This window comes from Merops nubicus, unplaced genomic scaffold, assembly GCF_000691845.1.
Source record: "Merops nubicus isolate BGI_N331 unplaced genomic scaffold, ASM69184v1 scaffold4269, whole genome shotgun sequence".
In the NCBI taxonomy this organism is placed as follows: domain Eukaryota; kingdom Metazoa; phylum Chordata; class Aves; order Coraciiformes; family Meropidae; genus Merops; species Merops nubicus.
Window position 1 is genome coordinate 116,353 of NW_008632899.1, and position 25,321 is coordinate 141,673.

Sequence of the window (25,321 nt, forward strand, 5' to 3'; positions counted from 1 at the left end):
TGCAGCAGCACACAGTGAGGTCATACGTTGTTGCTTTCCATGGGAATTATTTTGCTCCTGCTGGGTATTGTTGTAATGAATCCTCCCCACACTGCTGTACGTTGGTCCACGCAGCACGTTTTCACTGTACAGATCCCTACACCTGCACTTGTTATTAGCCTCAAACCTGGGCTCATTGAAGAGTAGCATAAAAGCCTGGGTGGATGCTGGGTTGATTATTGCTTTCCTGGGCACTTGGTTTGTACTGTCTCCAGGCACAAAAACCTGAGTGGATTCTAACATTTGTATTCTGTGCTCAGTCAGAATGCCTGGGAAATATTAGGCTTCTATAAAGTGCAGAAATTTCTCTTGTCATGAGCAGCTCAGTGATTCAGTGTATTTACACTTGATATCATTGCAGTTAGTGAGATTTGCAGTGGAGAGTTTGAGCAGGAGGGTGGTAAAAGGAAAGGAAAAATATATCATTTGAGCCTGCCAGAAGTGAAAAACCAAAACAATTTGAAAGGGAGGATGTGGCTTTAGAGTAGCATGTAACTCTGAGTGTATTTGCAACTGCTGCAGAACTGTAGCAGTCAGGTTATCAAAGCCCAAATTAAATCTTCTCGGTGCAATTTGAATAAAGTCTAATTAACCCATAAAAATATCTTTTAGCGCTAATTATGCAAATAAAACTCCATGTTTTAATTAATGCCCGTGTCATTTGTGTACATAAATAGTGACTGTCTTCTGAAAGCAGGATGAACCTGGGTTTGAGTGACATGTTTGTGTAGAAGGAAGAGCTGGATGGGGAATCCTGGCCATGCCCACCCCATGCCATGGGCACTACAGTCACTGGGTTTCTGAGTGTCACTTGGAGCCCTCTGCGCACAGAACAAACATTCTATTAAGCTCATCTAATTTGGTTGTGACCTGCAGGTCCCTCAGGGGATCTTTCTGTGCTGCCACCAGCTTTTTCAGGTTGGTTTAGCAGTGCAGTCCATGTGGGTGATGGGCAGTTCTGTAGCAGGGTCGGTGCAGATGTGAGGTACTGTTTTGGAGTTCCAGCATCAGCACAGGCTAATCTTTGCTTGCAGCAAACTCAGCCAACTCATAAATATGTTGGCTAACATACAAGCAGAGGGGCTGTCTTTGCAAAAGAGCTGCTGAAAAGCAAGTAAATGAAAGTTTGTAATTCTTGAATGTTTTATGAACATAATATAGTTCATTATGAACTATAATAACATAATAGTATGTTATTCTTTACATGACCAACTGTTTCTAGCACAGCACAGAGAAACAGCTAGCAGGAAAGGACAATGAAGGGTCTTCTACAGTTGTGCTTTATTATTCTGTTGCAACCAATGGGACTGATTTTGGACAGTTGGTTGTGAAGTAAGTCAGAATATTACTTAAATTCATAAGAGATTCTCAGTACATTGGAATTCTGCCTTCTACAAACTGTTTTGTGGTAGCCAGATCAAACTGCATCCAAGATTCATCCTGGTCATGGGGAGAGTGATGTGTTGAGCACATGAATGGGGAATTCTGGCCTTTCCCTCTGTGCTGTTGTTTACTCAGGATTCTTCCTGATGCACCTTGGAGAACCATTGTGCTCTTTCCCCTTCATATCCCTGGAAACAAATTATCATACTCAATAAAACTACTCATTTTTGTTGCCGTATTGCTTTTCTTTTCTTGCCTATTTCTAGTGTCATTAGTGTATGGATATAACTACACTGTAAGCACTTTGAAACAAGCAGTTTCTATCTGAATGCAACACCACTTAGCAGCTAATACACCTTTCACTTCATATAAATAATTTTAAAAGGGATGTATTTTAGGCTCATCATGTCAATAATCATTTACCATTCCATTTTGGGAATTTAAGTGGGTCACGCTTTTTTCACTCTTTTAAGTAATATTTTTAAGTAATAAGAATTTGTGCTGGTAAAGCCAAGAGCCATAGCTTCTTAACTCAAATTTATTCAGGAAGACTTTGCCACTATAGCAAGTAACAGAAAACAGCTTGAAATCAGCAATGTTTGTGTGCCTCATAATGCAATTTGTGGTGAGATTCAAGTAGCTATTGATGAGGATAACAACAGTGTTGATTAGTGAAAACAAGTCTTAGAGTACTGCTTGGTGAGTGTTTTCCCTTGTTGTTTCCCATTTCTGGAGGAAAGCTGATAGGTTTGAAATGTGTCCTCAGGGTAGATGAACAGAGATTTTTGGTTACTGTTATAACCATTTCCACGTCTTAGTATTGCCTCTGTTTGGTTCCAGCCTAAGGCTCGTGTGGGTGATTGATGATGGACCACATCTACCCTGAGAACAGCTTCAGTGAAGGGGCTGGTATTTGCCACGTAGTTTGTTCTGGATTGCCACCACAGGGTAGAAGAGCTGTGCCAAGAGAGAGCAAGGGGCATTTGTAACCTAAGTAATTTTCATTGTCCCGTTTTTTTTAATAGCATACCTCCACCAGCTGGTAAGCTGTCAGCTGTGGGGATGAGAAAGATGGATTAAGGGTAGAAGCCTGGAGGGTTGGGGGAACTTCTTAAGCTGAGTTCTCTGCCAAAGCCAAAGCATCCTACAGCTGTGGCGTCACGGCCTAAGCAGCAGTGACTGGGGCTAGTCTAGGGCCAACTCCTCTTGCTCCTTCAAACCTGGAAGTGGACTGGAACAAGCTTCCTGCAGTCTGTTCCTGGGCTGACGTTTCTGCCTGGGGATGTGGAGCTTTGTCTGCAGAGGAGTGGAGTCACCCAGTGCTTCTGATTTCTCTTGGCCGGGCAGAGACACGGAGTGTGGGAGAATGAAGAGACATTTAGAAAAACTGACATAATGGCAAACTGCTGTGATGTAGCACTTTATCCTCTTGGCCTTGAACCTTTTGAGAGGCCTGTGGGCTTACAGCTCTCCAGCCATCTGTCTGATAAAGAGGCAGACTTGGGAAGAGTGCTTCCAGATGTTATGTTTATGTTTCAGACTGTGTCACAATTACTTACTCCCCCTCACCACATGTGCACGCTTTTTTCTTTTCTTTTTAATTTTTTAACACTCTCTGGGTATCATTGCATTCACATGCCAACAGCTAATGGTGTTACCAGGTTGTGTTTCGTATCATCAAGGCATGGAGGAAAGCAACAAAGCTGTTAGGATTCTGTGCAGGTCCCTTCTCTGTCTGGCAGCACCATATGCTGCCAAGGGATGTCAGTGAAGTGGATTCTCTTGTGATTAAAAAATAAAAGTGTGTATGTACAACATGCCTCAATCTTGAAAAACTGTAAGGCGTGTGTTGTGCGTGTCTGGCTGTGCAATATGTGGACTCAGAATAGTATTTGCACATTACAAGCAGGGTAGGTGTTATTAATTGTTTCAGAATCTGGGTCATCTTCCCCTGGCACAGTTTTGGGTCACTGTGGTTTGCAGAGCTCAGCAGAGTGGGCAGTGGTGCCTGCTGACCTCGAAACCTTGCAGTCTGAGCAGAGGACATGGTTTTCACAAGGACGTGGAGGTTTGGTGCTCATGGGTCAGGATTTTTACATTACAGTTGTTTATCCTTCTGACTGATAGTTGAGGCAGGCTCGGAGCTGAGGTGGCCCATGCCACTGCTGTGGTAGTAGATGCTGGGGAAGTTGTATACATCTTCAGGAGGTCACATCTGTGTCTGCAGAACATGGTTTGTACAATTATTTGTACAATAATTGTAGATTATTTAAGAAGAAGACATGAGCACTGTATTTCTTTTACCATTTAACCCCAAAACAGAAACAATTTCCATTAATTTGTTAGAAAGTCACATACAAACAAGCATTATGTCCTCCTGAGCGTTCTGTTTCAAGCATCATGAATATTTTGGTGCAAATTAGGTGCAGTCTTTTAGGATGCTGGCAAATTACCAGTATAACCCTCAGAGCTTCTAAGGTGAGTCATTTTTGTGATGTGCATGTCTGCTTCAAATGACCCATGGGAATGTATGCATGTAGCTGTCAATAGCAGTGTTGGGAATAATATAGCTAAGCCTTTACCTACTGCTTTAGAGATCCTTTCCCTCCACCCTTTCTCATCTGATTTCCCAAATAATTTATCTCTGCCTGCTGTCTGTGCATTTTAAGAGATTTTTTTTTTTTTTTTATGTTAGGATGCCTGTTTGAGGTCAGATTAGGGCACAGATGTCTCCAGCGTCCGGTGTAGGTGCCAAAGACACACTGGACATCTGCACATGTGGTGGAGGATCAGCCAGCTGAGCCTTGTAACAAAATCTTTTCTAGGGCACAGAGGACTAGGGTTAGGAGGTTGCTTCCCAAAGGAGCCTTTCATATGGCTCCTCTTTTGCTGCTTTGAAAGCGAGGAGTGTTTCTCAGAGCCCTGGGCGGGAGGAAGGATGCGGGTGCCTCTGGTGTCTCCTCCAGGAGCAGGCTGCCTGCAGGAGGGGGCAGGTGCTCTGACAGCCTCCAAGCAACTGTCTGCACAAACTGGCCTGGGAGGGAAAATTTGTTTCTTACGCCTTACTGCTGTCTTCCGAGGTACTTGTGGGAGTAGAGCAACTTGTTGAACCTGATGAATCCTGAGTGGTTTCGACTTAATGGGCAGCCCTCACTTGCATTAAGGAGAAGCGAATTCCACGGGAGCCCTCACAGACAAGGGCTCTCACTGAGCCTGGAGGACCCTTCCCTTTCAGTACTGTCAGTAATGCAAGTTCAGAAGGATCAAATCTGAGATAACTATAGCAATTGGCATGGCAACGACACACATCTGTCTAGTTTTCATCTAGCACCTACCACTGCGAGGTCCTGATCCATAACTGGAGTGTTTGTCCTGCCATAATCCAAATAACTAACAACACTATCATCAGTCAATTGTTGGAGTAGAAATTTGTGTTTAACTTGTCATCAGCATAAATGCCTGCTTTCTAAGAGATAAAGGCTGAGTCAGAAAATCACCAGAGTCTGCGCGGGTGTTGTAGAGGTTACTAAATGGAAGGTATGTTCTTTCTTATCAGGTGTGTCCCAACATTCTCTCTTCTGTTTGAAATTCAAAGCGAGAGACTATAATCCAAGGTGAAGTTTCTGAAAGCCTGTTGTTAGGCACTATCAAAATGAATTTTCATGTTGAATTTCAACAAAGCCAGTGTTCAACTCCGTCCTGACCATTCAGAAAATGCTACATTAGTCTTTATAGATAACATTATTAGCCAAGGAGTAAGGCATTCCCATGAGTTTTCTCTCCAAGAAAAGAAATTAATTAATAGATATGAGATGATAAAATGCATGAAATGAGATCTATCCATGATCTCTAAGGAAGTTCCAGCTGAGTTCAAATAAATTAATTTATTTTCTTTATTTTTTATTTTTTTGGTGTACTTTGGATCTCCTGTGTCTGTCTGGAACAGAAGGGCTGAAACACCAAGGGAAAGGTCTTTTTTCACACATTTCTTGCCTAAGTGAAAGCATCAAATTTGTTTGTTCAGCAAATTGTATAGTTTGGAAAAGCCTTTTCTGTGCTTATCAAAACCAACTGCTGGAGGCTTAGCCGATGTGTGCAGTAACCCAGCCGTGCTGAGAAAGCTGCTGGCACTCCCTTCCCTGCTTTCCAGGCAGGTTGGATGTATTGTTTGATTTCATTATGATGGAAATGGAGCCGAGCCCCACACAATCAAATCGAATAGGATGTGCAGTCATGGAATAACAGGACAACAGCTTTATATCCATTCCAGAGTGATAGAAGGGTTCAGTAATAAGTGTAGTTCCTGATGTCCAGGGTGAGATTATTTTTTGACTCTCTGGCAAAATAATAATTTCTCAGAGGATGACTAGGAAACGTATAGTCTACTTCAGCCCTTCGCTGATGTCTGAGCATGTGTTTCACAGAGCTCCCAGAATATGTAGTCAGAAGGGCTGGCTGTCCCACTTCCATCTGCTGCCAAAAGCTGCTGTGTTCTTGCCTCTTGCACAACAGCAATCCCTACTGCTTTCCAGTTTTATCAGCTGTAATTCATAGCAAGTTTATCTGTGAAAATCTCCTTCTGATGCAGCACATTCATGCACGGACACTTCTGTTAATTTTTTCTCGTTGCACTTTAAGTCACGAGTTCTGATTTGGGGTGAGGTCAGCTTTTATTTATCTGTGACAGTTGGCATGGTTTGGATGTATTAGCAGCTATTGTAATGTAGCCCTCATTGTGACTTGGAGGCAGTGGAAGATAAGAGACAAAGGATCCACAATTGAGGGGGGGGAGGAATTTGTTCTTGTGTATTTTTTTCTCACACTGTCTTTGAAGCAGAAACATCTGCTGAAAGCCATAAACAGCTGAGTTCAGCAATACCACCTCGTGCTGCCAAGCAACTCTGCTTTCCTCTGTAACTTTCACAGCAGAGGAAATAAATCAGTCAGGCAATAAAGAATGAAGAAAATTTAGGAAAAAGTGCCAAAAGCCAAACTTTGTAGAATAAAGTGAATAAGATCTTTGTTAGTATTCGGAGGAGCAAATTGAAATATGCTTCGTACACATGTAAACCCTCTGCACCATGGCTGCTTGAGGAATTTCATAACAACAAAACTCCTCTGAACTCAAGACGCTTAAAACTGGTCAGGAGAGACCTCTGGAAAATAGGCTACGATCTCATGAAAGAGAATGAGATGATTTTAAACATTTTTCCAATCTCATGCCTCTGTCAGATCAGTAGCAGCTAACCAGCTGACTAAAGTATAACCATTTGTCTGAGACCTTTACATTTCCTTTGACAAAGCACAATCTATTAGGCAGGTGAACCATTTGTTTCTGCACTGGCTTACTGAGCTACACTCTTCCAGGCCAAGTCACCTTAGTTTGATATGTTGTAGCCTATTTAAGTACAGAGAAAAAATCTCATCTCTAGTTCTATTGTTATATAATAACGGTGATTGCTTGATGAAACAGGTATAAAATTATTCTATAGGTGCTCAGTCTTTGTTGTAAGCCTTACAATTTAAGGAAGAAACCCAGCAGATCATGGTGCCTGGTGCCTGAGCGGGTTTGGTGGCATGTTGCGGGTGCTGTGGGCTCCTGGTCCCTGCTCAGAGCAGAGCTGTTCCTCCAGCCTGTCGCTTGGGTACAGGTCCTTGAGTTCTGTTCCCAGTTGACCCATCTGTGTAATTAAATAAGTGATGTTCCTTGGGTACCTGCAGCGAGGGCTGGCTAAACCCCACTTCTGCTGCCCTCTTCATTCAGAGACCACGTTGTGTGTCTTCTGTTGTACCATCCAGCAGGCCTAAATCGTAGAAAGACAGAGCTGGAGTGGTTTTTACATGCTGCTTTAGTTTTTCTATGCTTTTAAAATTCAAAATGAGTTTAATGGCATTTCATTAGCCTCTGCCATTACATCCACATCCATCTCCAGTTGGAGATAGTTGTAATAAAAAATAATTTTATAAGCACATCAAAATTATCACTTAAAATTGCTTACATGATTGATATAGGGTTTATAGAGGAAGTGGAGTCGTAATAAACACTTGGCAGACCTAACTGTTGTCTCATTAGCACCAGTTTTACGTTGGTTTACCTCCACTTAGTTGAATGAAATTAATCTACTGATTCTCATTTTTGTAATTTAAACTAGGATCAAGCCTTACACAAAGTTTGTTTAAAGTCATTTGTAGTATCCAATTCTGTGATGCCAAACCAGCATGAGGTCCTGAACTTTAACAATTTCAAGACCTGATCTGTCAGGTGGTGTTAGTGCATCAGTCCAGGTGTCTGTTTCTTTGGGACACTCACATCTCAGGCTTAGAAAACCTTGCTCTTCTGCAGTTATTTTCTTAGAAGAATGTTTGCACTAGCTGGATGCTAACAAATACGCTTCTCTAGTATTTTTTTCAATACTTCCATGCTCTCTTTGCTGTCTCTATCCATCTGCTGTCTCTCTTCTGCTGTACCAGGAGACTTGCTGAAGCAGGCAGCATCTTCCTGGTTTGTACCATATGCAGCAGGATCCTAGCCTATGACAAGGCTCCTACTCTTAACAATACTAAATAATCATCTCCTTTATTTGGTTAATTCTGTGTCTTTGCTTGAAAATAGTTGAATAGACTCATTTCCTGATGTGAAGCCTGTTTGAAACTCTGCAGGTTGATATGGGGATAATACTAATTTGTTGCATAACTACTGATGGTGGTAGTTGTTACTTTTTTATTAATTAATTACTTAGATCACCAGAGCTTCAGAGTGAATGAAGCAGCATCATTATTGTTTTGCAGACACTCGCAGCATACGAGCACTGTTAGCAAACACAATGATTTATGTAATTCAAGCTGGACAGAGCTCAGCAAGCCCAAGGACTTCTTGTGTTCTGTTATGATGGATTCCATTCAATTCCCCTTGCACATTTGACATAGGAGGTAGAGATAATACATGTTGTTTACAAGCTTATAAAGTAAAAAACTGTGCCTGTGATGGACAAAGCCAATTCCTGTAGTCTAAAAGTCTCGCTTGTATCAGAGCTCATTGCAGTTCTCCACACATAACTGACTTATATAAGGAGGAGAAGTTACTCTATTGGCTTCTGTAAATCATCATTTCCAAGTTAAAATTAATCTACAATTCAGGCTGCAGGAAGACCTTTGGTATTTCACATTCTGGGAATGAAGGAAGATCTGGGTTTTCTTCACTATCACTTCATGGTGAATATCAGCAAATACTGACATTTTAAAAGGCAACCTTTGTTTTTCAGAGCTGTGCAGCCACAGTCCCTTAGTGTAAATCAGTGTAGAATTTGTCTTGCTGTGTCAAGGGCTTGTACAAATCACCTGTTTGGAGTTGGTTTTTGTTACATAGATTGGTGGGTCAGAGGAACATAAAAGTGTTTGGGGATACTGTGTATTTCCTGGCAATTAAACAAGGTAGAAGTGGGGTGAACTTTTCAAAGGTAGTAGATGTCTGAGTTCTAAGAAAAAATTGTTATGGTCCATCAAATCACAGCTAAATAAGATGTGTGATGTGTCCTTGTTACTTTGAATGGTCAGAATGAGGAGTGCCAATGACTGGTATAAATCAGCATAGGTCTGCTGAAACAATGCATAGCGCTTTATCCCACCAACATTCACCAAGAACTCCTACAACTTTCCTGTTATGATCTTACCAACATGTAATTCATGGGGAAAGAAGTTTATGAAAGAAAACTGAGATGCTTGTTGCAGAGCGTTTTTGGGGTATATCAATGCTGAATTTCCTGATTGCTTGCCAGGAATTTCAGGTCCAGTTAAATTTCCAGGGAAGAAACCTTAGCTTCATTTAAGCAAATGGCAAAATTTCCATTGCAGTCTGCATTTCACTCCAAATTTAGACTGTGTTTTTGCTCTTCTCTCCTTCCTTCTCTCTGACACACAGGTCAGAAAACCAGATAATCTTTTTCCTGTTTGAGGCTGCAAACAACAGCTTTCCAGTTCCCCTTCTGTGTGTATACCTGCATACATGATGGTAATTATTACAAAAGGAGTTTTAAGTAGCACCCCATTGATTTTTGGTTTCCATGCTGCAAATTAATGGACTGAGCATGCACTCTTTGTAATCACACTAGTAGAAATTCAATAATGACTCTGCCAGAGTACTTGAGTGACCTCAGCCACTGAATTCATTCCTATTTCAACTACTTTTAATGAGACTGGCATATTGAGCAATGCTATCGGATGGCTTGAAAGCAAGGTGCCCTGTCAGCCAAAGCATTGCTGATAGACCAACTAACAGGAGTTTCAATGTTTATATCTGTTCTCTTATGCAAAATGCTTCACAGCCTCTGTGTGGCAATGTTCACTGGAATGTACTTAGCAAAAGAAATATCTGATGTATATGATCTGCGTGAAATAGTCCATTATAACTACTAGATTGCAACCAAATCAGAGCTGAGCAAGTACCACTGACAATCCCCAAAGGAACATAATCTGTCTGGTTAGTTTAGCAATTGTTCAGCTACATTTAGAGGTTTTAATTGTATTTGATTATCATTCCTTGTGGCATTTTTGTCATCTCTGAAAAAGTGTGATGGGATGACGAAACTCTCCACTTGGAGATGCTATTTGTCAATTTGTATCCTGAGGAATGTTCAGAAATTGTCTGAGACTGAACAGGAAGGAGTGTTTAAAACCAGATCTTGTTCCTCTCTGTGTAGCTGTGGCTATCCTATACATGTGTAGTGCCAGTTTGGTTGTACCTGCTGTGGTTTCCTCACAAGCTAGTAAAATTCAGTACTTTACACATAAACACATTTTAAATGCATAGCAAATATAAGCCACTCTCAGCAGTACTCTTACTTGGGAAAGTTAGCCTAGAAATGTCATGGTAAGTGTAGGGGAGTTGATCACTAAGAACTGGCTAGAAACTCAGCTTTTGCTAACATTACTTCTAGAATCATCTCAGGAAAGGTTTGTGGCCACGTTCTGTTAATCAAAGCTGTGTTGATCATTTTGACAGGCAGCCTCTCCTGCTCTTTTCAGTGTTCCTGGGGCTGGTAGAATTGCTGAGGTGAGACAAAACACATCATCATCAAACATCATATAACTGCCCATCCTTCAGTGATGCAGTTCACTAGAGGTTTGTTGTGATTCACTCTGGATCACGTATAAATTCACCACGTGGGTTAATTAAAAGAAAAAAAGTCTCAGAAGATACCCGGAGTCACAGAAGACAGTTCTGTGGAGAGCAGAACCCAGGACACTGGAGGGCAGTGGTTTTTACAGCCCCTGCTGACCATCTTGTGCATAAATAGGCTCTGACTTTGTTAATATTTGAAAATCATTAACTCTTTACCCACTCCCAGAGGATTTCTGATTTCACTGGCTTTGCTGTGAGTGCTACACCTCAACAGCTGGTTTTGAAAACATGTCATAATTGGCAATAGACAAACGTACACTTTTTAGTAGGAGTTAATACCTCATTGTCAGGACAGAAAAAAACAACCCAGGTTTTGAATTTGGAGCCTGGTTCAGCATTCAGTGAAGTTAGGAGAAGACTGTCCCTTAGCTTTGAGTCTTGCTTTTGATGAACAACTTCAGAACAGCTTCTACATCCCAAGTATGTGAAAGAATACAACTGCTAACCGTGGACACCACTGAGCACAAGTTAACTGCTGCTGAAAGGACAGACAATGAAAACAATATCCTCACTGCAGCTCTCAGTTGTTTTCTTCATGTTTTCCCCCTCAAGTCCTTGTAGAGCACATTGTTTAGTCCTGTTTGATGTGCATGCTCCAGCACCCCTCTTCCTTCTCTTTTCTTCAAGAACCTTTTCCACTTCATCATATTCTGTTTTAACCCTCCTTACTGACTAAACTTTTAGGATTCCATTTGTTACTGATTCCTGGTATAATGACAGCATCTCCTGCAGGATCTGCTTTATGTCTTCCAGTCTGGATTTGGGCCTTAGTATCTCTTTGCATCCTGTCAAATAACCTGGCAGAAATTTCTCTGGTCTGTCTTTTATGGGACTAGTGGGTTTTCTGTGTAATGATAGCCTCTATTCCAGCCACTGGGGAGATTTGCATTAACTGTTGAGTTCTTTCACAGTATTAATCGGGTCTTAGTTTGGAATTATGGATCCTGGAAGGGGGAAGAGTTTATGGTGGTTTTGCCTCATGTGGGTAATATAGCAGCATGCCTTTCACATTAGGAGCTTTAACATTTGTGTGTGAATGTATTTTTTTATATATATACGGGTTTTATTTTGGATTTGCACAGCTTATAATGTCAACTTGTCATCATGCCAGTGATCTATTTGTTCCTTTGCCAAGTTCTCAAGTCATTTCCTAGGTTGCTAGAAAGGATTTTCCTCTTTTCTATAGTTCTGTAAATTTAGCTTTAGATTGAAGAAAAACCAGGCACCCGATTCTACCCTCAGTGTGAACCAGGCAGCTACTGGCAGCAGGTCCCATGGGGAGATCTTTAGCCAGCTGTGGGAGTCCAGGGTTTTATTCTTTCTTCTTGAGATCATTTGAACCCACATGATCCTCCTTCTGAGAAAGCACATGCAGCTGTTGTCAGGGTCTCCTGAGCAAGATGAGATAACTGGCTGGAGCACATTACAGGCGCCTTCTGGCCTGTGGCCTGGCTCACTCCTCATAAAACTTGGATAGAGAGGAAGGAAATATTTGCACTTGTCGCAGCTCTGAGCCCGCTGGAGCAAGGGTGCAGCGTGGGCACACACAGACACGTGAAGAGGAGAGTGCTTCCAGGCCCTGCAGTTTGGCCATCCCAACACACTGGATGGGTAGCTGCTGGAATTACCAAAGCTCAGTAAATTGTTTAGATTCATCATGATTATTCTATTCTTTGTGGTTTCAGTTTTGAGTACCTTGGAGAAGAATTAGTTTCAGTGACACTCTCTCAAGATGAAAGCCCATGCTTATTTGGAGTAAACAGTTGACTGAAGTATTTGTCAGGCTCTGTTATAGCTGGTGCTGCATTCTGTAAAGTTATTCCCATCTATACAAGCATGAGTTCATTTTGCTGGGAAGCAAGACCATTAATCCTGCCTACTTTGAGCCATGTCTTTGTGGGCTGGGGTGGGTGACTTAGCTGTGCAGATTACTTGGATTGTTGGAGAGTTTACCCCTTTGTAATGTTACTGACTGCCGAGTAGCACAGCCGTGCATGAAGGTTTTTTCTTATATTGAAGAATATATGAAATATATTAAAAGATATTTTTTATTTTCATCTTACATTTTTTCTTATCTTTTCTTATTTCCCAATGCTTCATTTCTTGTATTTCTTATTATATAGTCAATATTTTTTTTCTTATAATAAATCCTCTCATAGGGGAATTTAGTTTCTAAACAGTTAATTGGCACATGCTATTTTACTCATGAGCCTATTGGATCAGATAATTTACTGTTTCCTGAGTAATGTCAGAGTGCACAGAAAGATCTTTTGTTCAATGAACATGTTAAAGGGGGTTTGAGGACTCTTTTCTGTGCAGATTCCTGACATCAGAGTTTTACATTATGTACCCTACAAGATTTAGAAATGCTGCTATTTAAACTTCTGTGCATATAGTTGGTCAGAAATTGTTGAGGTCTAATAGCCTCTTCAGTGTGATTATTAGAATTATTCCAGATCTCCCTGAAGACAGATTCAGGGAAGTGTGTAAACCCTTTTGTTTTATAGTTACTGCCAGTTTTTTATCTTTAGCAGGGAAACAGAGGGGAGTGCCAAGGGTCTGAAGTGCTGAGGCTCTTGCCCCTAAAGTTCAAGAACTATCAGCTACTGATAGTAGAAACAGACTTGTTTCTGTAGGACCCCAGCCTGCTCGGTGCTTCCTTAGGGGACACAACAGCACAGCTCCCTCAATTCACACACACAGAGCAGAACTGTGCTCCTTGTAGACACCTTTTTATTTCCACATTCTGCCTGGGTACGTGCTGTCTGTTTTCATATCAGAGCCTAACAGCCAAAATTCTCACATGTGGAAGCACCTACGTGAGAGGGGATGACCATGAATGATTGTGAGGGATGAGGGACAAAGGACAGCTCTGAAACACTGATGGAGCTTACAGGAACCTTGCTTGCAGCCTGCCCATGTTATTTGCTTCACACTGTGCAAACTGTGCTAAACACTGCGCAGAGCCTGGGTCTTCACATCCCACAGTTCAGAGCCTAAGATGCTCTGCAGATCAGCACTGAACCATGCACTTAGTCACCAGACCCCTGTGTACCTTTGAAGAAGAAAATCAGAGGGGCTAATTAGCTGGGTCACCAAGTGGTCAGGCTCCGCAGGACTGAAGGGAGGAGAAGCTGTCTGTAACTGTGAGCAGGAGAGAAGCAAGGAGGTGCTTCTTTTGGTCCACACCAAATCTCTCGTGAGCCTTTAAATGATTTCTGTCTCTAATTAAGTGCAGACTATAAGGTGAGCTTTTCAACTTCTGTATTCCATGGCTCTGTATTACTCTTTTCTCAAATCTTAATGCTTCTGACTCCCAACAGCCAAAACCTCTCAGTTATTTTCACACTCTGAGTAGCTTAGTGACAATAATCCTCTGTAGGGAAAAATGATTATTAAAAGCAGGAAAATAAGCCAAAAGTAATTCTCTTATTGCTAACTATATGTAATTTAAAATTTAAAAGAAGGCATTGAAATTACTACTATTGGAAGGGAATCCAAAACTATAATGGTGGTTCTTTCTGTAAGGAAAGTCACGTTTCTCCTTAGGGCTCATGCCACATGGTTTTTTGTTTGTACTGGAAACAGCATAGTGATCAAAACAGCAGTGATCCAAGTTACTAGTGAGAGATACATACTTTAAATATATAAATTTATAGTTTTTGGTATACCATTTATAGTGTTGGCTTCCTTATGTGCATTCCTACCCACTAGGCTGTGGAAACAAGTTTTCATATTACCATCACTGACAGTATTTTGACATTTGTACAAGGAAATGTGTATATGCAAACCTAAACCTGTTCCCATTGAAAATTAAATAAAATGTGATGATACCTGAAAACTTTTTGCAAGTCTGGAACTTGCAGACTTTTCTAGAGTTTCCTAAAAGTGGGTGAAGTTAACCGTCAAAGTTTTTGTAGGACTGGCGTCCCTCTGGTCTCTTCTGTAAACCAGTTTGCACATTCATCTGTCTTTTTACTCTGTCTTAGGCTTAGTAATGTGGTTAGAAATGACCTCCCTAACTTCTCCCTCTTCTAAGATATATATTGGAGATAATAGCCATTATTCCTCTACTTGACATTCCAGGTTGAAAATACCAAATGAACTCAAGTCAATCCTCCCTGTAGTTTCAGTCAATTGCTGGGGAGGACATTGATTTGATTAACTACCCCTTTGCTGCAGAAATGTACTGGAAGTTGCTTCAGTGACCTCTAGATCATCTCATGGCTGATGCATGGGAACTCTCCATCACAAGCAGAGCTCTGGACTTTGCCAGTCTCAGGGTCCATGGTGTCAGAAGGAATAAATGGTTAATATTTTCTGTCTATAAAATTTACTTTAAACCCAGTGCACTTTCTCCTCGGTGCTGCATTATACAATAACATCCAAACATATCTTAAGAATTTCAGCCTCTTCTGTCTGAGTCATGGTGTTTGCCAGTGTCAGACAATGACCAGAAAGCTGTCCATGCTCTGGGGGTGTTGTGCTGTAGACAAGCTGGGTTATATGTTACAGAGGATCCAGGAACCTCAACAGTGCCCCTGTACTAATGACCTGGTGTCACTAAGTCCACCCAGTCTTGTCTAACACAGCCCTTCTTCATTCAGCTTAAATTTCTGCTAAACATTTAGTAAGCCCTGAAAGATAAGACCTTTGCTGTTACCTGGGGTAGTTGCAGTCTCTGCACTTCACTGCTAAAGCTATGGTAAGCAAGGGAAGGCCACGCTGATAATTCAAAGTATATATGTTCTTTAGCTCTCTCCCCCTCCCCTTAAGCTTGTTGCCTAAAAATGCTCTTTACAAGAAAAACATCTCTAGTGCTGCAGAGCTGGGTGATTTGCTGGTGACCTGCCTGTAAGGACTGCATTACTCACTTGTCCTTTGAACATGAAAAGACAGACAGGTGGAGCCTAGGGTATTACTTGCTACAAAGCAAACGTTTAAAAAGCACAAAGTTTCAGGTCCTTATTGGTAATGGAAAGTGCTATTTTCAAAAGTGCCATTTGACATTTGGAAGATTAACTGGTATTGACTTCCTGTGTGAGTTGGGCTCCTGAGTATCTGAGTCACTTTTGGAAACCTGAGTTGGCCATCTGTTTCACTTAAGTTTTGCAGTGCCAAGTGAAGCAATTCATAAATACTTTGAAGACTATAGTTTGTAGTACCTAAATTTTAAAAAGCAGCTATTTCAACAGTCTGACACCTATTGGAATTTTCAGAAGTTCTGGGGCCTCAAATTCCCACTGCCTGTGTGAAAGCAGATGTGTTTGAAAGCAATTGGAGTTTGAAAAGAACTTGTGCTTTTGGAATCCCCAGAGCTACCCCATCACTTCTGAAAGTGGAACTCAGGTACTTCCAGAAATTTCACGTGCCATCTCAACCAGACATCTGACAACAGAACCTGAAACAGAGACTATATCTTAAAATGAGGTAAAGAGTGAAATGTAAAACAGTAGCATATCTAATAGGAACCTCCTGCTGCAGATTAGTCTATAGATTCTGAGAATCTGTGTGGAGGACACAGTTGAGACTGAAAGCATGGTGTTTGGGGCACTGAGGAAGCAGTTTCAGTTACTGGTTCAAACTGAACATGGGCAGGAGAGGCAGGTATGGGTAGTCCAGCATGGAGACAGCACACCAGCTTGACTTGGGAGGGATAGCAAGAGTGATTTGGGAAGAATTTGGCATTAAGAAAAGAGCTCTGGTTTGAGCTTGACAACAGAGAAGACAGAAGACTTTGAGACTGATGAGGACATAACAGAATAGAAGTCTAGTAAGAAAAGTGGTAGCAACATCCATGAGATGTATGAGAGTCAGGGAGTAAGGTGGGTCAAAGCAGGGGAAGTGCAAAGAGGTAACTGCTATTCAGATGGAGAAAGTCAAAGAGAAGATTAAGGGACCTGCTCTGGAGCTGCCATGTGGAGCAGCAGAGGAAGCAGGGCTGTGCTGAACCCACACTGGGATCTGTGGGTCATCCCTGTGCTGAGTGCCCAGAGTGCCCTGGCTGAAGTCCATGCAGCCTGAGGCAGGAGGGGGAACAGCAAGAAGGGAGACAGCTGAAAATGGTTCATGTGGAATCAGTAGTCATGCTTTTCTTCCTCCTTTCTAGTGTCAGCAGGTGACAGTCCTTGTTCCTGTCTTTCATTCTGGGCTCTGTGACTTAGCAACAATAAACCCTTCCTTGAAACTCAATAAGGATGGTCACAGAAACTTTTTATTGCATCTCCTTTGTTTTAACTGGACTTCAACAGTTCCTCACTGCCACGTTGTGAAACTGGGCCAGACAGACAGCAGAGTAGTCCATCCATCACTGCTTGAATTTTGTGCCCTGAAGGAAATGACTAGTCCAGGGAAACAGCAGCAGTGCAGTTTGAACAGCCATCTGCAGGCCTTTTAACATCAAGGGGGGCTCACAATGAGAGCTTTTGGTGCCCTGGCCCATCTTCATAAGGTTTTAGTACTCAGTTTTATTTGGGATGGTCTCCACAACTTTCCGGGATTATGTCACCTTCTTTCCTTTTCAATTTAACAGTGAATTTGATGCTGCTGAAAAGTGGCTTTTGAGAGCTTTGGTGACTGTAGAGAGTTTGTAGATCAAAGACATAAGGAACAGTAACAACCTCTTACTGGTCCTCCTCTGTGATATTCCTTGTCCAGAAGGACAGTGAAATCTGGAAGTCCAAAGAAGCACCATATTTTTTTTCAACCTTGTAATGCTTGATGCAAACAGTTCTATTCTGATGCCCTTGCATTTTTTGATGACAAAAATTCAGCTGGCAAATAGCAGCCAGTGCTGAGTGGCGCCTGGATCCAGATGATGTGGATACCAGTTGCCAAGGTTTATTACAGTAACACACCAGTGGGAGCCAGACAGAATGGTGTTCTGAGTCTGCCTCTGGTTCATTGTACTGCTTACAGATTGTAGCAGGTTCTCCTGTTAACATTTCCCACAGCGGTCAGCTTGACCACATACGAAGTCTTTGATAGGTATGTTTGAGAGAGAACATAAAATCCATATGGATGTGACCATGGACAGAAATCTGACTGAAAGGAGCTGTGAGGGCTTTATTGGGTGCATCACCATTTCTCTTTCTCTAGAAATATTTCCCACTTTCAGAATTTAAAACCTTTTAAGCTACTGGTTTTTGTTTGACGACAATACTGCGTGTTGTCTGGGGCTTTTTTAACCCGTTACAATGATTGTATATTGATTGTTGTTAATTTAGAACAGTGGAAAGTGTTAAAGTTTATTCCTGCAGCTGGATCAGGAGTATATAGAAGCCTTAGGTTTGATGTATTAAGCATTCATCACACTTTCTGGATAAGATGGAACTAGAGTGGTTAACTTGATAGTAGATTCATTTTTAAGGGATTTGATTCCTACTATATAACCTCACTGATTTCCTTTATAACGATGTCAGAGCACTTAAAGCCTCCCTCCCACAGTAGGCAGAGCTCTGCAAAATCCTCAGGAGTCAATTTAAACATGCACGTATTGTTTGTGTCCTCATCTCTCCGATGAACATCCATATGACCCTGGGCAGGTCACTTCATTTATCTGTTCTCCAGCTTGTTTATCATAAAATAGGCTAATAGTGCTGTACTCCCAGGAGCTGTGCATCAAAATTCTGTCTGGAAGCAGTAAGAGACACATATTGCCATTGTGCTTGATATTGTGTATTTATTTAAGCAACGTGTCCTTATGGTCTTATGCACCATGTGAGTAGACCCATGGAAGGCAGCAGGACTGTTTACACGTTGGAAGTGGTTTGCTGGACAATGGCCAGAAAATAGGGATGAACCTATAACTAGTAGACATTCCCCAAGGCATTAGCAACAGGAATTATGGTCCAGAACCCTGTTAGGAGGGTGGATAGATATATAAATAACCATCAGGATTTAGTCATTCAGGAGGCATAGTCTACTTTGCATGTAAACAAAATGTAGGTCTTGAGGGATTCTGTGTCTTGGCTAAATCTGCTCATGTATAAATCCTCTTTTTTAGGCTTTATATTTTGCAATCATTGTAATGTAAATTCAGCTACAGTCCACAGGATTTGCACATTTTACCACCATTAAGGAAGTCAATAGGAGCTCTGCATCCCACTCACTGTAGCTGCCCTTCAATAATTAACTCCTTCCCATCTCCTAAACCCAGAGTCAGGCACAGCCACAGCACTTGAGGTGGCCTTTGAGAGCATTCAGCCTGGGAATATGCATGAGGGGGACAGTTAATTCAGCCGGTTTGTATTTGTCTTCTTTCTTCTGTCTTCTTCTCTTTCCTGAGATACTAAGCTGCTGACTTTGTTGTTGCTGGGTAAACATCCACTCCTGCAATTATCAAGTTGGCCCATCCCCTGTTGACTTCTGTGCCAGGGGATCAGACTGCCAGACAGCATGTTCCCTGAACCCTTCCTTTCCTTCTGATTATTTGGCATCCTTCCCACCAGGCACATTGCATAGTATTAACCAGCTGCATGTGTTCTCCCAGCTAAATAAATTCTCCACACCAGATTCATCGCTGAAAAGAACCGATACTGGGAGTTGCATCCCCAGACGACAAAGCTTTCTGCCAGAAAAAATATTCCATTCTGTTATTATCCCTTTTTGTAGTTCCTTCAAGAGTTTTCATTTTATCTTGGGAAAGTTGTGATTGTTTTGTAGTAAACAACTTTCCAGGAATGACAAATGTTGCTTTGCTCATTGAAAAGCGGAGACAGATGTTCCATAGAGTAGCAGAGAGAGAGGAAAACACACCCAGGCTTTGACCAATCAGCCATGTATGAATTTTTTTCCTCTAGTTAAAAGTGTAAGATTAAAACCTGCAGGTGAGGGAGTGTTGAACATTACTTCACCTCAATCATCCCTGCTAAGCATTATGCTTGCAAGAAAGAGATCTTTAATATCACTGTTACATGTGGAGCATTTTGTTAACTCACAGAGACACTTGGGTTTGGCTTTTTTCTTTCCTGGAAGAAATAGTAAAATTTGACAGGTAATTTTGTAAATGAAGACAGTAAACAGCTGCTGAAGATGATAATGTCTGAGTGGTTTTGTTGTTTCTTTGAAAACTTAGTTACACTCATTTTAGATTAATTTTTCATTGTCTTCTGTTAAATGAGAATTGCTTACATGGCTGCTTCAAAAGGAACCTTGATTGCTTTCCATCTACTGCCAAAACCATAAAAGGCAAAAAAAAAAATCAAATGCATAAAACCATTTATGAGCAGTGATACGATAAATTCATGCTATAGTGCATTTTAATTTGATGAAGTTCTGCTCTGCAGTGGTTTGTGTTCTTGTATGAGAGAGGCATATACATCAGCCCTTCCAATTCAGTAGTGTGTTAAACAGCAGTGAAAGCAATTCTGGCTGCTAGTGGGACCTTTTGGTGTGGTGTTATGAAATTTCCCAAAAGTCTGAGATGCAGTGCGGGAAAAATGAATTTAAATGTACTCATGGAAGAGGAAGGGCAAGGATGGTCTTGCAGCAAGCCACCAAACAGGGTTTTAGAATATGGAGCTCCAGTTCACACATCACCCAGAGCTTTCCTGTGTTAACTCTGTCAGCGCTGTGTGGGTGTGGAAGGAAGGAGCAGCCCTTGCAGTCCAGTTTCCAGCTGCTGCAGAGGTTTGATGTGATCTGGAACAAGTCATTCTGTTTTCTCTGGGCCACATTTTTCCTTTTATAAATGGAACTAATAAACATCCTTTTACTCTTCTTCTTCTTTGTTTTGTCTGTGTGAGCCACGAGGTCTCTTGCTACGTGAAACCATCTTCTACTATGTAGTGTATCACTTAGCACAATTCAGTGAAATACTGTAAAAAGAGGGAAAGAAAAAATAGTTACAGAGAATCTAAGCCACAATTCAGTCACACTTTGAAGTATGTTTAGCATTTAAGGCCTCTGCTGACTCTCTGCCTATGGATGATTTTGCCCAAGATGGGTATTTGTCTGAGTCTGAGAAGGTGGTCAGGAGCTATTGTTGTGAGTTCACGGAAGGACCCGGCAAGTGTGACCAGGCAAGTCGTTTGTTTTGCTTGTTAGACCATAGACTTCATAACACTTGAGCCCTGTTGTGACCTTTTACAGAATTTTGTTTTAGCATAAATGTCAGGAAATGCAGTCAGAAATTAAAATATTGTTAAATATATTGCCAGGATATAAACTGTAACTTGGGCATGCTGAAAAACAGCTATTTAGGCAGCCTTAATCATTTTTGAAACATTTCTCATTGCCTAGTGCTTCACAGAAATACTTCTAAAAATGTTTCTAAATGCACAGCATTTTCTCTTTGCACAGCTGACATCATGAAAACCACTGTTCAGGAAGGGAAATCGCTTCCTCTTTAACAAATTGATATTTCAAATTTCACTGCAGAGTCATTTTTTATAGCTTCTTCACCAAAACAGTTCAACTCAGATGTGCCAATACATTTTTAAGGAGCTTCTGTTTTTCTTCTATTGAGCCAGTCCTCTTGACAGGCTTAATAGAAGGACAGGCAAGACAAATGCCTGGTGTGAGATCATACAGTTAGTCCATGACCCCAGCAAGGGCTTTGACACAGCCTCTTAACACGAGCCCACGTGGCTCTTCCATAAGGCAACAGCACAGAGCTGACGGAGGTGCCTGACGCTTAACCCGGGGCCACTTACCAGAGCTTTGAAGTGGGGAGAGAGAAAGGGGCAGCAAGTGAGCAAGAGAATTTCTCTGTGAATAGACGATCTGCTCCCAATCCCCTTTGGCAGTGTTCCCCTGCATGGAAAGGGTTGTGTGGGTAATGTCATCACAGGAGGCTGACAGTGCATCTTGGCTGGCTAAGGGTAACGTAAAACTAATGTACACTTTGAGAACTGAGAGTGGGGAAGGGAAGGAGGTGTAATTTAAGCTTGACAAATTCAACCTCTCCAACATGTGTTCTTGCATTTCTGTTACTTCCCACTGTACATATCTGTACACACACACACAGAGTGTTTCATTCATGAGTTCACTGTTCTCAGTTCTTTGGCTCGTCACAGAGGTTTTTGTGCTTGCCAGTAAATTACATCAATGATTCCAGAAGCCTTCTTTTTTTGTCTGCTGGCATAGGTAGAACATGGAAGTGGTGTGCAATAATTTAATAGAGCCAGCTAAGATGTTATGTGGTTTTTCTCTCCCCTTTCTCTGTCTGTTTCACCAAAACATTTTCATTCTGTTAATCAGGTTGTCAGCTAGAGGAATCCAATAAAAATCCACTGATGTCGGGAAATAATGTCACTTTACACTACGTGACATCTACGGAGGATGAAAAGACAATCTCTGATAGCCTAGAGTTCTTCTTACTTACCAGTATCATCTTAGACACAATTTTGTCTTTATAGTTGAATATTTGGAGCTCAGTATTCCTGTAAATCCCTTTTTCTATATTAAAAATGCTCCATCTGCTTTGGGAAGCCCTTTAAATTAGTCATAAAGGCCAAGTCTCTTTATAGAAATAACTGGATAACACAAGACATCCTATCTGCAAAAATAACAGCTAACTTCCTTGTGGAATGTAATTCTTGGAAGAGTTGTCAGTGCTGCTGAAAGTTAATAAGAAAATATTTGCCCATTTTCAAAAATCTTTTCAGCTGAATGTCTTGTAGATATGAGCATGGTTAAACTGTGTAACAGACTCTGAAGTTCATCCCATCCAGAATACATGAACTAACCTCTTCCTTTCTGGTACAGTCTCTATATTCTGGAGTCAGCAACAGCAGGATTTTTGCAGCCATGTATAACCCATATTTGACAATTCTGTGTGTACCATGCTAGCTTAGCACTGCTCCCTCACCAAAGCAGCAGAGTTGAACACCCCTGGAAATTCAGCTCTTAATGTCAAATTGCTCTACAGAGATTTTCTGTCTTTGTTAGCCAGAATTGAAAATCTAAGGAAGTGAAAGGTTTTGTTCAGGGATTTTACCAGCAGTTCCACTGAACCAACACTGCCTACGTTTCTGTGGTGATACTGAGGCACCACATGGATCAGGGTCTTTCAGGTAGCCCAGACTATTCAGGTCAACTAGTGATTCAGGTCACTCTGGCTGCACCTATTATTTTGTGCCAAAAAAAAAAATAATAATTGGGCAAAACCACGTGTACGCTTCTCATGGCCAAGCACAGACAATCGCTCAGCTGTGTGCCTTCCTGAAATCTCTGTCTGTTGAAATAATCCCCAAGCAAAGGAAGGGTTACTGTGTGTTGTGCAGTCCTTTGCAGCATGATGCTGAATAATCTGCCAGGTGATGCAAAAGCATTGGGCTTGTCCCAGGCGGAGGTAATAACAAAGGTGCAGAAAAGAAGAGAATTGGACTGTGACCCCAATTCATTGAACTGGGGGGAGGAGAGGAACAGCAAAAGGAAAACCCATCTCGTGAACAGTGCAGCCCCATCGTCTCTGGGAGCAGAGCTGGAATATTCAATAGCAGCCTTTAAGCAACTCTCTGCTGGTGGAAAAGGTCATCTCTTCGTTTGCCTTGGGCATCAGAAAATACTTTGAAATTGCCCTGGCTTCTCTAAGCTGACAGTGCTGCTGGAGAGAGTGCCTGAGGGTGCGAGAGAGGTGGCAATGGAGCAGTGGCCCCACTCCCATCAAAATCAAAAGCAGAACAATGACTGACTTGAGTGAAAGTAAGGTCAGGACCGATGTGTCGCGTGGAACATATTTCAGTGTTGTCATCATACTGATTTTTCAGGCACAGAAGAATGGTTAGTGGTATCCACTGTACAGCTTCAGGAGTTTTGAGAGATGTTGACACAAATTTTAATAGATGGATCATTTCTTGCACACCATGGTTTCTGTATTTAAAGAAAAAGTGCCGCATGTTGAGGGGAATAATAATGTGTCTATGATTCACACCTTTTATAGTCTTGTTCTGAAGGGGATGTGTCTGACAGATTGCTACCCCAGGAAAATAAAACTAGACTAAGGATCTGTAGCTGGGAAAAGGCCAGAAGGGGCAATCTCATTTATATTCCTGCTGGTAATTTCCAAGACCACCCACTCTAGTTGGCTGTCATCCTTCCCCCTTTTTAACCTTTTATTTATGTTGCTCCTGCAAGGCTGTTTTATTGGACAAGACGCCACAACAGTGTTCTTGGGGTTTCTGTGCACACATACGTGTGTTTCCCCATTGGCAGTTTGGCTGAGAGCACAGCACAGCTTGGGCTGACGGGCACCTAACGGTTGTCTTTAGGAATTGGCTCTTATCTGAATTCACCCCACTGTGGAGTCCGTTCTGCTGGTGCTCTCATACAGGAGCAATTAACAAGTGCAAGAAGATTTTGTGCTACTGATGCAAATTAAATCTTGTTTATAAAATGAAGGAAAATCTTAGCTATGAAACTCACGCCATTTCAGCCCATCTATAGTGTAAAGTGCAGAGTGGGATGTGGGCATTCTTTTGAAAATAAGCTTTAGCCCTGGAAACTGGCAAAGAACCTGAGCACGTGGCACTCAACAAGCTTCATGCTTCCTGCAAGTACCTTCCAGGAGAAGAGGACTGTGAATCTGATAATGTACAATTTTGTGAGGACTTCCCTGTGGGATTGATTTTCTACTCTTTTCCTGTGCAATTTTCACTTAGATAAAAGGTAACCCTTAATTTTAGATTTGAAATTAAACTATTTGAACTTATCTCCTGGTTAGACTGAAGCAGCAGAAGGAAGCCTGTGATTCAGGAGTGAGTCAGTAGATGTTCTCCATGTCGTCGGTCAGACTCTCAGAGTTCAGCTCTGATAGGTGGATTTGGAAGGACAAATTCACACGGCTGAATTCCATCCACATGACCACAGGTCACTAATTTCTACCACATCTTCACATGCTTCCCAGATAGCTATGTCAGACCTGTGCTGCCATCAGTCTGCTAATGACAACTTATGAGTTCATAAGAAATAGTGTTATCACAAGAGCATTATCTTACACTTGTGTTCCTTGTGAACAGAATTACTGATGCTGCTTTGTGTTCTTTCTCATCTCACTGAGCAGTGCACCACTCCTCCCACGTGTGATGTGAGCAGGTGAGCTTTTGCAATTCGCTTTGCATTTCTTCAGAGCCTTGGGAAGCTGGACTTTCATCAACCTAAACCTAATTCTACCTGTCTGATCAAGCAAAGTGTTGAAATTCAGTAAAGAGCAGGAGTGTTGACTAATATTGTTGAATATTTCACTAACAAAGGAACAAAGCTTGTTCCTTAGATTATTTTTTCCTTCTTTTTGACAGTGTCCCCTAAATGTCATTTGTATAATGACTCAGAAACCTATTTTGATTCACCTAGTGCTGAAAGAAGGGTATAAAAAGGCAGTAACGGTTGCTTGGAAAAAAATCACAGTAGATTTCTAAATCTTTGCTTTGGGCTGTGAGACAAATGTGTAACTATATGGTGCATAGAGAGAGTCTGTGCTAGACTCTTGTTTATTGCTTCCTGCAATAAAAATCTTGCTGTTGTTTGAAAAGTGCTCCGATATCTTGCAGCCTATGGTTCCCCCTGAGCACTCTTACACTCTTCCTGGGGGTCAGGGTGAGATGGAAGATTTTTCCTAGCAATGGGAAGTCACCTCTCTAAAACATGACATCTCTCAAAAGCTTCATCCAAATCCATTGTGCTTTGTTGCTTTGAATCAGGGCCTGATTTAGCAAATTAAAAACTGAGACTTCCCAACAAATTAGACATAGCTAATTTCTAATTGAGGTGCTGTAGGGA

The 25,321-nt window shown here is 41.6% G+C and overlaps 1 protein-coding gene across 1 annotated transcript in view; it reads left to right on the forward strand.

Moving 5' to 3' along the window:
• TMEM132C (transmembrane protein 132C) overlaps positions 1-25,321 on the forward strand; it is a gene marked incomplete at its 3' end in the record, with an annotated part of 154,374 nt that overhangs the window by 66,582 nt on the left and 62,471 nt on the right. The gene's annotated exons all lie outside the window — the stretch shown is intronic.